Genomic DNA, 11,968 nt, shown 5'->3' on the forward strand with positions numbered 1-11,968 from the left:
TGGCGATGTTCGATCCGCCCCTATGTGTCATCATTGAGGAAAATTTGACCTTGTATGTCACAGCCGTCTGACACATTAGAGCCAATCAACATCAGACACTCCCTCACAGACCCTCCCAGCTACTCGGAATCCGCCATTTTAGACTCATAACGATCTTGCTTTCTTAATGAGAGGACGTGTTGTGTTTTTGCTCCTGACATTAATAGGAAATACATGGCTAGGCTAGTGTATTTAGTGTCCACTACAGTCCAGAAGGACTCCACTCATCTCTGCTGCAAGGACAGCACCCCAAAAAGCCCTTTTTAGGGCTATATTTCGTGCCGTTTATTTATTTTTTTCCTGTATTTTTATTAGCATTTGCCTGGCTTTCAGCCTGTGTGTTTAAGGCTCACAGCATATGCTGTGATTTCTGCCACCACTGATATCTCCCTAACAACATTAGTTTAAATTTAACTAACCAAAAATTTTAATTATTTTGCTAGTGTAATTTTTTTTCATTTTCTATCAGGCCTGTGTCACACAGCATATGGTTCATTGCTCTGTGCCAGCCACCAGTGTTAATATCCGTTTATAACATAATTTTAAATTTAAAAAAAAAAAATAATAATAATTTTGCTAGTGTAATCTAATTACATTTTCTATCAGGCCTGTGTCTGCCAGGCTCACTCAGCATTAATATACCTCATTTTTTTCAGTCTTTTGGTTAATTGGTCTGTGCCAGGCAGCCACCACTCATATTTTCACCTTAATTTAAATATAAAAAAAAAAAAGTTTAAAATTTTTTGATAGTGTAATCTAATATAATTTTCTATCAGGCCTGTGTGTTTTGCTGACATACAGAGCCTACTGTGTTTACTTGCTGCCCTCCCTAGTCTATGAGCCACGACTCATATGTGTTTAACCTTTTTTTATTTTCCCCTACAAAAAAATAATTTAAATCATTTTTCTAGTGTAATCTATCTAATAGTATTTTCTATCAGGCGTGTGTGTATGTGACTTACAGAGTCTACTGTTTTTAATAGCTGCCCTTCCAAGGCTATCAGCCACGACTCATATGTATGTGCTTAACCTTTTTCTTTAAATTCCCCCAAAAAAGTCTTTAAATCATTATGCTAGTGTAATCTAATTTTATTTTCTATCAGGCCTGTGTCTAACTGTCTATCTGACTTACACAGCATACTGTTGTTAATTGCTGCCCTACGTAGCAGCCAGCCAGTGTGACCACTCATATGTGCATTGCACTTCTTAACATAATTTTAATATTAAAATCTAAAATTTTAAAATATTTTGCTAGTGTAATCTAACTTAATTTTCTATCAGGCCTGTGTTTTTGTCACTTACACAGCATACTGTGTTAAATTGCTGCCCTACCTACCATCCACGACTCATATCTGCCAGCCTGTGTTCCAGGCCCAACTAGCCAATTAGTGGCACCAATCATAATTCTTGTTACAGTATCAAAAAAATTAAAAATCATAATTTTTTGGACTGCAAATATTCAGTCTACTAGTGCCATTGAATTGCAGTTTCCTCCTGTCTGGCAGCCTGTGTGCCAGGCACAAACTAGCCAATTAGTGCCACCAATCCTAGTTGTTGTAAATGTATTGTTAATCTTTAAAATTCCAAATTGATCTCTTGTGATTCATCAGTTTGCTCGTGCCATTGAATTGCACTTTCCTCCTGCCTGCCAGCGTGTTTTCCAGGCCCAACTAGCCAATTAGTGGAACCAATCATAATTCTTGTAACAGTATATAAAAAAATAAAAATCATAATTTTTTGGACTGCAAATATTCAGTCTCCTAGTGCCATTGAATTGCATTTTACTCCTGCCTGGCAGCCTGTGTGCCAGGCCTACTTGAAAAATATTTACACCAATCATATTTGTTGTCACAGTATTCTTAATAATTAAAAATTAAAATTTTTGGTAATTGTTGTTCTGAATCCTCAGTTTGCTCGTGCCATTGAATTGCACTTTCCTCCTTCCTTGCAGCCTGTGTGCCAGGGCCACCTAGCCAATTATTTCCAGCAATCATATTTCTTTTAACAGTATTGCAAAAATTGTCAATCATCACTGTTTTGACTGTCAGTATTCAGTCTCCTAGTGTCCTTGAATTGCATTTACCTCCTGCCTGCCAGCCTTTTGTGCCAGGCCGTCTTGCCAACTATTTACACCTATCATAATTGTTGTCACAGTATTATTACTAATTAAAATTCAAAAAATTTTGATTGTTGATCTTAATCCTCAGTTTGCTCGTGCCATTGAATTGCACTTTTCTCCTGCCTGCCAGCCTGTGTGCCATGCCTACTTGAAAAATATTTACACCAATCATATTTGTTGTCACAGTATTCTTAATAATTAAAAATTAAAATTTTTGGTAATTGTTGTTCTGAATCCTCAGTTTGCTCGTGCCATTGAATTGCACTTTCCTCCTTCCTTGCAGCCTGTGTGCCAGGGCCACCTAGCCAATTATTCCCAGCAATCATATTTCTTTTAACAGTATTGCAAAAATTGTTAATCATCACTGTTTTGACTGTCAGTATTCAGTCTCCTAGTGTCCTTGAATTGCATTTACCTCCTGCCTGCCAGCCTTTTGTGCCAGGTCGTCTTGCCAACTATTTACACCAATCATAATTGTTGTCACAGTATTGTTACTAATTAAAATTAAAAAAATTTTGATTGTTGATCTTAATCCTCAGTTTGCTCATGCCATTGAATTGCACTTTTCTCCTGCCTGCCAGCCTGTGTGCCAGGCCTACTTGAAAAATTATAATTATATATCTAAAAAATCGATCTATTTTTCTTCTGTCGATTCTATCTAACTATCAATCTATGTATATCTATCTATCTATCTATCTATCTATCTATCTATCTTCTGTCTGGACTGTTTGGAGACAGCCACTTGTGTTTCTGACAAATTTGAAGTAGGAGGACAGAACAATCATCTTCTTCCATCTCCCGGTTCCAAAAATGAAGGCCATATAGACCTCAACCGATTGGGGGAGTAACAGGTTGTAGTAAAATGTTAAGAATAGTACTACTTTACACACCACAGGTCACAGACCACATGTCTTATTGTTATACTCTGTCAGGGAAATTATATATATTTCAAATCCATTTATTTATATATCAAATCGATCGAACTAACAAACGTATCGATCAAATGTACATTGCATCTTTTGATCGATGTAATTCGTATCTATAAAATGTATATTACATATTTTGGTTGATGTCATTCGTATCTATAAAATGTATATTGCATCTTTGATTCGATAACATTCGTATCTATCAAATGTATATTGCATCTATTGATCAATGTAATTCGTATCTATCAAATGTATATTGCATCTATTGAGCTATGTACAGTGTATCGATCGTATGTATATTGCATCGATTGAGCTATGTAATCTATGTATCTATCTATCAAATCTACCTATCTCGTGGTTCTGCAAGTGGACTGTTTGCGGTTGATTGCGGTGCGTTACACTTGGAGTTTGCTCTGTCACTGTGATGCGGCCATAACCCTTACACTACCTGATAGATACGACATCATTACTGATGTTTTAAAGCACGGTATTGCAAACAATTTGGGAATGTTAGGTGATTTAGGCCCTTTATGGGTTAAAAGCAGACTCTGCATAAACTATGTAATTTTACATGGGAGTTTTGCCAGGGATCCCCCTCCAGCATGCCACAGTCCAGGTGTTAGTAACCTTGAAACAACTTTTCCATCACTATTGTGGCCAAAAAGAGTCCTTGTAGGTTTTAAAGTTCGCCTGCCTATTGAATTCAATGGCGGTTCGCGCGGTTCGCGGGTTCGCGAACAATACCGGAAGTTCGAGTCCGGTAATTTTAAGTTCGCGACATCACTACCCCTAACCCTAACACCCCCCTAACTTAAATATAATTTAAAATAATCTAAATAAAATTACTACAATTAATTAAATTATTCCTATTTAAATATAAATACTTACCTGTAAAATAAACCCTAAGCTAGCTACAATATAACTAATAGTTACATTGTATCTAGCTTAGAGTTTATTTTTATTTTACAGGCAACTTTGTATTTATTTTTAACTAGGTACAATAGTTATTAAATAGTTATTAACTATTTAATAACTACCTTGCTAAAATAAAGACAAATTTACCTGTACAATAAACCCTAACCTAAGTTACAATTACACCTAACACTACACTATAATTAAATTAATTCCCTAAACTAACTACAATTAAATACAATTAAATACAATTATCTAAATTACGGGAAACCCCCCTCCAAATTACAGAAAATAATAAAATTATTGCAATTTTTTTAAACTAATTACACCTAATCTAATCCCCCTATTAAAATAAAAAAGCCCCCAAAAATAATAAAAAGCCCTACCCTATACTAAATTACAAATAGCCCTTAAAATGGCTTTTTGCGGGGCATTGCCCTAAAGTTATCAGCTCTTTTACCTGTAAAAAATACAATACCCCCCAACATTAAAACCCACCACCCACACACCCAACCCTACTCTAAAACCCACCCAATACCCCCTTAATAAAACCTAACACTAACCCCTTGAAGATCACCCTACCTTGAGACGTCTTCACCCAACCGGGCAGAAGTGGTCCTCCAGACGGGCAGAAGTCTTCATCCTATCCGGGCAGAAGAGGACCTCCAGACGGGCAGACGTCTTCATCCAGGCGGCATCTTCAATTTTCAATCATCCGGAGCGGAGCGGGTCCATCTTCAAGACATCCGACGTGGAGCATCCTCTTCATCCGACGGCCGATGACTAAATGACGGTACCTTTAAGTGACGTCATCCAAGATGGCGTCCCTTCAATTCCGATTGGCTGATAGAATTCTATCAGCCAATTGGAATTAAGGTAGAAAAAATCCTATTGGCTGATTGGCAACTTCTGCCCAGTTGGGTGAAGACGTCTCAAGGTATGGTGATCTTCAAGGGGTTAGTGTTAGGTTTTATTAAGGGGGTATTGGGTGGGTTTTAGAGTAGGGTTGGGTGTGTGGGTGGTGGGTTTTAATGTTGGGGGGTATTGTATTTTTTTTTACAGGTAAAAGAGCTGATTACTTTGGGGCAATGCCCCGCAAAAAGCCCTTTTAAGGGCTATTTGTAATTTAGTATAGGGTAGGGATTTTTATTATTTTGGGGGGCTTTTTTATTTTATTAGGGGGATTAGATTAGGTGTAATTAGTTTAAAAAAATTGTAATTGTAATTATTTTATTATTTTCTGTAATTTAGTGTGTTTTCTTTTCCGTAATTTAGATAATTTATTTAAATTGTATTTAATTGTAGTTAGTTTAGGGAATTAATTTAATTATAGTGTAGTGTTAGGTGTAATTGTAACTTAGGTAAGTTTTTATTTTACAGGTAAATTTGTATTTATTTTAAGTAGGTAGCTATTAAATAGTTAATAACTATTTAATAACTATTCTACCTAGTTAAAATAAATACAAAGTTGCCTGTAAAATAAAAATAAACCCTAAGCTAGATACAATGTAACTATTAGTTATATTGTAGCTATCTTAGGGTTTATTTTATAGGTAAGTATTTAGTTTTAAATAGGAATAATTTAGTTAATTGTTGTCATTTTATTTAGATTATTTTAAATTAGATTTAAGTTAGGGGGTGTTAGGGTTAGGGTTAGACTTAGGTTTAGGGGTTAATACATTTAATATAGCAGCGGCGACGTTGGGGGCGGCAGATTAGAAATTAATAAATGCAGGTAGGTGTCGGCGATGTTAGGGACGACAGATTAGGGGTTAATAAAATGTAACTAGTGTTTGCGAGGCGGGAGTGCAGTGGTTTAGGGGTTAATATATTTATTACAGTGGCGGCGATGTCCGGTCGGCAGATTAGGGGTTAAAATTTTTATTTAAGTGTTTGCGATGTGGGGGGGGCTTGGTTTAGGGGTTAATAGGTAGTTTATGGGTGTTAGTGTACTTTTTAGCACTTTAGTTAAGAGTTTTATCAAAAAGGCAAAAGAAGGCTAGAGGTAAAAGAGGGAGAGGAAAACAAACAAGAGACAAAAAAGGTGGAAATGATCAATACAGGAGGAATATTCAATTTGAGCAAAATCACTTTAAATAAAGAACAGGAAACAGTATTAAGCAAGGGTCTTTCCTTCGCTCCCACAAGTAGAATTAATAAATTTAATACTCTCATTAATATTAACCAATATGTGAGGAAGCTCACCCTAAAAAGATACTTTCTCAAAAATCCTATCAAACGTCAAAATCAGAATAGTTTTAGAAAAGGAACACCAAATGAGCAAAGATAAATATATATGCATACAGAATTAAAAGCAAAATCTAACTTCTACCCCACTCAAGAAAAAGGTAAATATTTAGAAATGTTCGAGAAGGCAGTGAAAGAAGAGGTTTATAAATGTCAAATTAAGACCCAACAGAAATATAATCTAACAAAGATTATCTATAGGAAGCCTACAGACTTCTTGATGACAAAGAAACATACATTAGACTAAAGACAAATCAAATCAAAGAAATGACAAAGACATTAGATGATTTAATCTTTGAAGCAAAAAAAGAAAACATACTTAATGAGAAGGAACTACAATTTATTAAGCAAACTACCCCTGTAACACTGTCAGGATATACATCTCTGCCATATACACTATCCTTGGTTGTACTGTTCCTTTAAGGATCACTGCTTCTCATACCTGTCTCCACCCTATTTAAGGCACACCTGTTTCAATCATTCTTTGCTTAGTATTGATATACACTTCAATTGCCTAGCCAGTTTTGTCTGAACTCTGCTCACTCTAATTTGCTACCAGCAACTTTTTTCTTTGGATTCAAGTTTTGTCACGAACTTTGCTACTGTTGCTTTTTACTTGCAACCTTCAGTTTCCTCTGAAACTCCTGTGATTTACTAACCTCCACTTGAATTGTTTTCTTACAATTACCTTGGACGCTCCTGTCTCCTGTCTCAGCACTTCCACGGAGCTCCGCAACTACCGCGGTGACGTCACACGCCAGCTGCTCTCTCTCTCGCTACTCAGCTCTAGCCTGCTCTTCCGACTACGCTGTAAGTGTTACTACTTCTGACTCTCAGCCTTGATATCTGCCAGCACTATAACGCTTACCATTATAATATCCTCAAAATGCATATGTCTTCTTGTCAGTGTTCTTTTGTTTATTAACATAGTTCCAACCTTCGCATATATCTACTCTCATATGTTATTCTCCATGTTTTACTTACAAAAGCCTGCTGAAACTTCATATCATTACTCATCGTTCATTCTGACCATTTATGTCTTATAAATTTGGGTATTCTGATTTAACATCTTACCGGAGGAACTGTGTTTCATGTTTTCACTGCAGACTAGAGTGTAGCCACTCTTTTCAGCCTGCAATAGGGTTAACATAGCGAATCTCCTCCTTTACATTAATTACAGCCTGCTGATACAGGAAAGCCGCCTTCACACATCCTGTGACTATTGTGGTTTTTAGTATCTTCTTGCTACATAAACTCTCTATTGTTGCCACCTTCCATCTCAGCAGTTGTGATTCACCTGACCTGTTCAAAATACTGTGTCTTTATTTTAGATTTCCTAAACCAGTGTGACAGAATACTAAGCCTTTTAAAACCTATGGATCCAGCTGAGATTAACACTCACATGCAGGCATTAACACAAAGAGTAGATTTGTTAACAAATGGTTTAAACGCATTAAAAGTGGAGAATGATAACCTTAAAGCATACATTAGGGATGTAGTAGACAAAAGAACACCTATATATGAACCCCAGGTTAGTCCTCCAGATTGTTTCCATGGAGACAGGACTCTCTACAGAGAGTTTAAAAATGCATGCCTGTTATTGTTTGCTTTAAGACCTCATACCTACCCAAATGATAGGATTAGAGTACTCACGACCATATCTTACCTTAGAGGTGAACCCCGTACATGGGCAAACACTTACTTTGAGAATAATGAAGAGATATTGAATTCTTTGGATAATTTTTTTGTCTCAATGGATCAATTGTATGAGGATCCATACAAACAGCTTACAGCTGAAAATGCCATGCGTGGCCTTAAACAAAAGAAGAGGGTAGTCGAAGACTACATCACAGAATTTAAAAAATGGGCAAAGGACTCTCAATGGAACAATCTGTCCCTTAGGAACCAGTTCAGACTCGGCCTCTCTGAGGGAATAAAAGACGAATTGTCTCGCACAGATATCCCAGATACCTTAGAAGAGCTCATGTCACTTAGTATTACAATAGATAGGCGCCTCAGGGAAAGGTACCAAGAGAAGACTGGGCATGACTCTAACCCTAGGAAAACTTCCTACCCCACACATGCCTCTTCCCTACACAAAAACACTCCTGAACCCATGGACATTGCCTTCATCAAAGGACCTTTATCTCCTCAAGAGAAGCTCAGACGTCGTTCCAATAATCTATGCCTGTACTGTGCCTCTGACGAACACACTGTGAAAGACTGCCCTTCCCTCCTAAAACAAAACAAGGGTAAGACCTTAACAGACTTTTATTGTTGTACTACTCAACAGTGTTCAGTTACTTACATAAAAATTCCTCTTCTGTTACAGTGGGAACAACTTCGTCTTCACGCCACAGCGATAATTGATTCTGGTGCCACGGCTTCCTATATAGATAAGGAATTTTGCACTGTAAATAAAATACCACTGATGCAGAAACAGTCTCCTGTTTATTTGAGAGGGATAGATGGAAAAAATATTTCTTCTGGGCCTGTTGAATTTCATACCATACCCCTACTTGTGGTCTCTCATGATCAGCATAGAGAATATGTCTCTTTCGATGTAATAAATTGCCCGGTCTCTCAGGTGGTTTTGGGGATGCAATGGTTGCATACACACAACCCACAGATAGACTGGTCCAATTCCACACTTAATTACAATTCATCATACTGCCAAAGTACTTGTCTCCCCAGTACAGTATTACAAATTTCTGACACTCCGGACATACCACCCATACCAGAGGTTTATAGCGATTTTTCTGATGTTTTTAGCAAAAAGGAGGCAGAGAGTCTGCCTCCGCATAGAAAATACGACTGCCCCATAGACATACTCCCTGGGTCAGAGATCCCTATTGGGCACATATTTCCCTTATCTCATACTGAGCTAAAACACCTAAAGACATATTTAGAAGAGAACCTTAGAAAAGGGTTCATCAGACCCTCGACCTCGCCGGCTGGGGCCGGAATATTTTTTGTTAAAAACAAAGACGGCACTCTTAGACCTATAGTCGATTACCGTCAGCTAAATAAAATTACGGTAAAAAACCGCTACCCTTTACCCCTCATACCAGAGCTTATTGAGAGACTAGAGGGAGCTAAGTTTTTTACAAAATTGGATTTAAGGGGTGCATACAACCTTCTCCGAATAAGATCAGGAGACGAATGGCTGACTGCGTTCCGAACCCGTTATGGTTTATTCGAGTACGTAGTCATGCCATTCGGGTTGTGTAATGCGCCTGCTGCTTTTCAGCACTTAATAAATGATCTTTTTAGAGACCTCCTTGATGTCAACATAGTCATATACCTAGATGATATTCTCATCTACTCAAAAACTTTAGAACAGCACATTCTACATGTGAGGCAAGTTCTTTCCCGGCTTAGAAGCAATTTCCTCTATGCAAAAGCTGAAAAATGTGTTTTCAATTCCCAGACCATATCTTTCCTTGGATATGAAATATCCCCTTCAGGAATTTTTATGGAGAATAAAAAAATTGAAGCAGTACTGAACTGGCCTACCCCAAAGACCAGACGCCAGGTTCAATCCTTTATGGGATTCGCAAACTTCTACCGTAAGTTTATCAAAGATTTTTCTAAACTGGCAACTCCTCTAACCACACTCACAAAAGTCAAGATTCCATTCAAGTGGACTCAAGACTGTCAATCAGCTTTTGATACACTCAAACAGAAATTCACCAGTGCACCCATTCTACGTTTTCCTGACCCAAAACTTCAGTTCATTTTAGAGGTTGATGCATCCAACTTCGCAATTGGAGCAGTACTATCACAACGGGAGAATCTAGATAAACCTCTCCATCCTGTCGGTTTTTATTCCAGGACCTTAAACATCTCTGAACAAAACTATCCTATCGGGGATAAAGAACTACTTGCAATTAAACTATCCCTGGAACATTGGCGACATCTTTTAGAGGGTACTACCTACCCTACTCTCATCTATACTGATCACCGTAACCTTCAATATTTAAAAACCTCCCGAACACTCACCTCCCGTCAAGTTAGATGGAATTTGTTTTTCTCACGTTTTAATTTCCTTATTACCTATCGACCTTCAACAAAAAATCAGAAAGCTGATGCACTTTCTCGCATACCACCTGAGTCCATCTCACAACCATCTCAACAAAGTATAATTCCTTCGGAAAATTTCCTCTGTTTCACATACGACACCAGGCCTATTATTCATATCGAACAACAGAAGGATTCTTTAAAACCACTACAGGAACTGCAGTTGAAGTCCGATGGATGTTATTATCATGGCTCCCGTTTATACATTCCTCCCATACTCCGTCTACCTCTGCTGGAATCATTACATGACTCTCCACTCGCTGGTCACCCTGGTATAAAAAAGACCCTGGAATTAGCGAAAAGGAGTTATTGGTGGCCAAATATGACTGCCGATGTATTCCAACATGTCCACTCCTGCAGCATTTGTACCATATCAAAAAGGAATAAACAACCACCATATGGACTTTTACTGCCTTTACCTACTCCTAAGACACCGTGGTCCGAAATTGCTCTCGATTTTATAGTCGACCTACCTCTTTCCTCAAGGAACAACACCATCATGGTTGTAGTGGATCTTTTCACAAAAATGTGTCATTTTATCCCGTACCATAAACTACCTACCTCAATAGAAACTGTTCAGCTTCTTATTTCTAATGTCATCAAGCTGCATGGCCTCCCAAAGACCATTTTAAGTGACAGAGGCACTCAATTCTCCAGTAAACTCTGGTCAGAGTTCTGCAAACTCTTCCATATTGACAGGCGGTTTACAACCTCATACCATCCCCAGTCAAATGGACAGACCGAACGCTGTAACCAATGGCTGGAACAATTCCTAAGGTCTTTTTGTTCCTCTGAACAACATCTTTGGGCGGGCTTACTACCATACGCTGAATTTTGCTATAACAACACCTTACATGCCACCACTAATCAAACTCCATTCTACTCGAATTACGGATTTCATCCAACATTCCAATTGTATCCTACTCAAGATTCTTCTTCTCCTTCAATCGCTGAGCTTTCCCAAAGCATTTCCTCAAATTTCACTCGTATTGAATCCTCCATTGAAAACGCAAAAAGGCTCTATAAACGGTACTACGACAGACGCAGGACTGCTCCTCCAAAATATGAAGTAGGTGACTTGGTATGGCTTTCTACAAAACATTTACGTATGAACACTCCATGCAGGAAGTTATCTCCACTCTTTGTTGGTCCTTATCCCATAGCTCATATCGTCAATGCCAATGCTGTTCGTCTCACCCTACCTCCTACTATGAAAATCCACCCGACATTTCATGTCTCCCTTCTGAAACCTTACCGGGCAGTAAGGGGTTCCGCCTCATCTTCTTCTCTTCCTCTGGTTTCTGTCGACCCTGATATCGAATATGAGGTTCACTCCATCAAAGATTCCCGCATGATGAATGGGGTTTTACAGTACCTCGTAAGCTGGAAGGGTTACCCACCTGATGAGGATTCCTGGGAACCCTCTGTTAACATCTCCGCACCCAGGTTGGTGTCTCGTTTTCATCAACGGCATCCCGACTCTCCTGGACCCTGAGCTCCGGAGTCGCTCTTAGAAGGGGGGATCCTGTCAGGATATACATCTCTGCCATATACACTATCCTTGGTTGTACTGTTCCTTTAAGGATCACTGCTTCTCATACCTGTCTCCACCCTATTTAAGGCACACCTGTTTCAATCATTCTTT

General features: G+C 38.3%; 1 long non-coding RNA gene across 1 annotated transcript; it reads left to right on the plus strand.

Moving 5' to 3' along the window:
- The first annotated feature begins 8,323 nt into the window (after positions 1-8,323).
- LOC128662323 (uncharacterized) lies at positions 8,324-8,683 on the plus strand. Its single transcript, XR_008402750.1, has 2 exons — positions 8,324-8,495; positions 8,576-8,683. It is a non-coding gene; the product is annotated as an uncharacterized LOC128662323 (long non-coding RNA).
- Positions 8,684-11,968: the final 3,285 nt, after the last annotated feature.

The sequence above is a fragment of the Bombina bombina genome, chromosome 6 (genome assembly GCF_027579735.1).
Source record: "Bombina bombina isolate aBomBom1 chromosome 6, aBomBom1.pri, whole genome shotgun sequence".
NCBI classification, from domain to species: domain Eukaryota; kingdom Metazoa; phylum Chordata; class Amphibia; order Anura; family Bombinatoridae; genus Bombina; species Bombina bombina.